The sequence below is a fragment of the Chiloscyllium plagiosum genome, unplaced genomic scaffold (assembly GCF_004010195.1).
Source record: "Chiloscyllium plagiosum isolate BGI_BamShark_2017 unplaced genomic scaffold, ASM401019v2 scaf_50777, whole genome shotgun sequence".
Taxonomy (NCBI): Eukaryota; Metazoa; Chordata; class Chondrichthyes; order Orectolobiformes; family Hemiscylliidae; genus Chiloscyllium; species Chiloscyllium plagiosum.
In genome coordinates this window covers 4,845-8,444 of record NW_025207912.1, presented here as the reverse complement: position 1 = coordinate 8,444, position 3,600 = coordinate 4,845, and the positions used below count along the sequence as shown (strand labels likewise).

At 53.7% G+C, this 3,600-nt stretch overlaps 1 long non-coding RNA gene across 1 annotated transcript; it reads right to left on the bottom strand.

Moving 5' to 3' along the window:
• Positions 1-791: 791 nt before the first annotated feature.
• LOC122546655 lies at positions 792-2,829 on the bottom strand. The gene is made up of 2 exons (XR_006310783.1): positions 2,445-2,829; positions 792-848 (listed from the first exon to the last, which is right to left on the bottom strand). It is a non-coding gene; the product is annotated as an uncharacterized LOC122546655 (long non-coding RNA).
• Positions 2,830-3,600: the final 771 nt, after the last annotated feature.

Genomic DNA, 3,600 nt, shown 5'->3' with positions numbered 1-3,600 from the left:
TGGGGTGTGAGTGTGTGTTGGGGTGTGAGTGTGTGTGTGGGGTGTGAGTGTGTGTTGGGGTGTGAGTGTGTGTAGGGCCCCGAGATCAAGGATGGGGCTAAGAGCCGATGTCGGGGGTAGTGAGGCCTAGTGGTGTATCCCTTCCTCAGGAGGGAAGTCTGAGGGGGTGAGGACAGATCGGATTGGGAGCATGTGTGGAATGGTGGAGGGCAGAATTAGGGTGTGATAAACACACCGTCCCTCCCTTACACCCGTTGACTCCATTGGGAGCAGGAAGTGGCGTGGGGGCTGGTGGTCGGCCATCTTGTTGTGGGTCCTCAGCCTAGAGGGGCAGTCAGCATCAAAACCCGACGATTATCGGACACAGTTTTACCAGAGCTCATATTCCCGAGTGGGACACGGGAAACCACGTTCCCTTTCTCATCTTGATTTTCTTCTGATAGCCATGAGGGGTCGGCGGGGGAGCTGGGGGTCAAGCAGAGACTTCAGGAAGTGGATGGGTGCACACAGACCCTCAGGGGGAGGCCGAGTGTCCATTTGGCAGGAACGTTGAGCGGGGCCTATTTTACTTCTGGTCTTGCAGATCCTTTAGCGGCCTGCAACAGGCCTCAATCCCCGTGTGAGTGACAACCAGGGGCCTAGATTACAGGCCTCATGCCTCTGGGTTGACCCAGAATGCCTGAGACTGTCAGTCCCGTCTGAGAAGGTGGAGGGGGCTGGGGAGTGGAATGATTTTTTGAGGTGAGGGAACAAACTACATTAGCCCAGGCCTGAAGAGACGTCTTACCTTCCTCATTGTCATATTCCTTCTTGTATTTCACCATAAAATCCTTGAATTGGGCCCGCATCTGGTGATTGAGGTGAGGAAAATAGCATAAAATCAGTTCCCGTAGTGAGGGAATGAAAAAAATACCGTGGTTAAAAGGTTATATTGGGCGTCCATTTTTGTAAGTAAACAGAACCATGTGATACCTTCACCCTTCAAACAGAAGGACTAGGCCTCTCCCCTGGGCGAGTTTTCACAACCTCGCCCTCCAGCTGGGGGTGGGAAGCTCTCTCTCTTTGAACTGTGGGCACTGTCTCATCTTTTAGAATGAACATGTTGGTTTCAGTTCTTCCATGTGTAAATCCCAGAACATTTTTAGATGTCACATTCCCAAGTGAACTATAACAATTGGCGTCACATCGGCCCAGATAGTGCATTCAAGACGTGAGCCTGCTGTGAGACTGCATGCAAGACCAGAAGACATAGGAGTGGAAGTAAAGGCCATTCGGCCCATCGAGCCCACTCCGCCATTTTAATCATGGCTGATGGACATTTCAACTCCATTTACCTACACACTCCCATCAGCCCTTAATTCCTTGTGACATCAAGAATTTGTCAATCTCTGCCTGGAAGGTATTTCAAATCCCGGCCTCTGTGTGAAAGAAATGAAACTAACACGGTCATTCTAAGAGACGAGAGACTTAACAGACAATCCATGTCTTTTTTAACATATAATTTCAGTTACATCACACTGTAAACGGAGCTAGAAATTCGGTGTCTTACGAAAGCTAGTGCTTCCAACCTGCAGACTCACTAATGCCTTGTACAGTAGCAACAACACCTCCTAACTTCTAGGCTCCATTTTCTTTGGCGACAACGGATAAAATTTCGATTTGCCTCCAGATGGTCTGAGCAGGAGGAGCACCAGGTTAGATTAGATTGGATTCCCTACAGTGTGGAAACAGGCCCTTTGGCTCAGTAAGTCCACACCGACCCTCCAAAGCGCCAACCCACCCAAAATCCATTCTCCGACATTCACTCCTGACTAATACACCTAATACTATGGGACAATTGATCATGGCCAATCCACCCTAACCTGCACATCCCTGGGCACTATGGGACAATTTAGCACGGCCAATCCACCCTAACCTGCACATCCCTGGGCACTATGGGACAATTTAGCACGGCCAATCCACCCTAACCTGCACATCCCTGGGCACTATCGGGCAATTTAGCATGGCTAATCCACCCTACCATGCACATCCCTGGGCACTGTGGGACAATTTAGCATGGCTAATCCACCCTACCATGCACACCCCTGGACACTATGGGACAATTTAGCATGGCTAATCCACCCTACCATGCACATCCCTGGGCACTATGGGGCAATTTAGCACGGCCAATCCACCCTAACCTGCACATCCCTGGGCACTATGGGACAATTTAGCATGGCCAATCCACCCTAACCTGCACATTTTTGGACTGTGGGAGGAAATCAGAGCACCCGGAAGAAACCCACACAGTCACTGGGGGAGAACGTGCAAACTCCACACAGACAGTCGCCCAAAACAGGAATCGAACCAGGGTTGCTAACGCCGCGAGGCAGCAGTGCTAACCACTGAGCCACCGTGCCGCCCAGTACAGCAAACAGACATTTCTATCTCCAGAAGATACTCACTGCACCCTCATCGTCGATCTGGAGGGCAGTGTCTATGGTACTAGCTGCTGCCAGGTGGAAACAGCTCGAGAGGGCCAGGCAGGTGACAGCAAGTTGGAACATGGTCTGTAATCTGTTCCTGGACCAGCGTCAGGCAAGATACGCTCCTGGAAGGGGAACATCAAACAGAAAAGGCAGACCGAGAGTTGGCTCCGATCTCACTCAGCAGCCCAGTCACTCCGAGGAGGCTCAGCTTTGAGCCAGACGCTGGCTCGGTGTGACGCTCACGCTCCCTCAGCCTGGCCCAGGGGTTCACAGCTCAGCAGGGGACCGGACCCAAAGGAACAACTAATCTCGCTTGATACATCCAGAGCAGCACTGTCAGGGGGGGTCAGTACTGAGGGAGTGCCGCAATGTCGGAGGGTCAGTACTGAGGGAGTGCCGCACTGTCAGAGGGTCAGTACTGAGGGAGTGCCGCACTGTCAGAGGGTCAGTACTGAGGGAGGGCCGCACTGTCGGAGGGTCAGTACTGAGGGAGGGCCGCACTGTCGGAGGGTCAGTAATGAGGGAGTGCTGCACTGTCGGAGGGTCAGTACTGAGGGAGGGCAGCACTGCCGGAGGATCAGTAATGAGGGAGTGCTGCACTGTCGGAGGGTCAGTACTGAGGGAGGGCAGCACTGCCGGAGGATCAGTAATGAGGGAGTGCTGCACTGTCGGAGGGTCAGTACTGAGGGAGGGCAGCACTGCCGGAGGATCAGTAATGAGGGAGTGCTGCACTGTCGGAGGGTCAGTACTGAGGGAGGGCAGCACTGCCGGAGGATCAGTAATGAGGGAGTGCTGCACTGTCGGAGGGTCAGTACTGAGGGAGGGCAGCACTGCCGGAGGATCAGTAATGAGGGAGTGCTGCACTGTCGGAGGGTCAGTACTGAGGGAGGGCAGCACTGCCGGAGGATCAGTAATGAGGGAGTGCTGCACTGTCGGAGGGTCAGTACTGAGGGAGGGCAGCACTGCCGGAGGATCAGTAATGAGGGAGTGCTGCACTGTCGGAGGGTCAGTACTGAGGGAGGGCAGCACTGCCGGAGGATCAGTACTGAGGGAGTGCCGCACTGTCGGAGGGTCAGTACTGAGGGAGGGCAGCACTGCCGGAGGATCAGTACTGAGGGAGTGCCGCACTGTC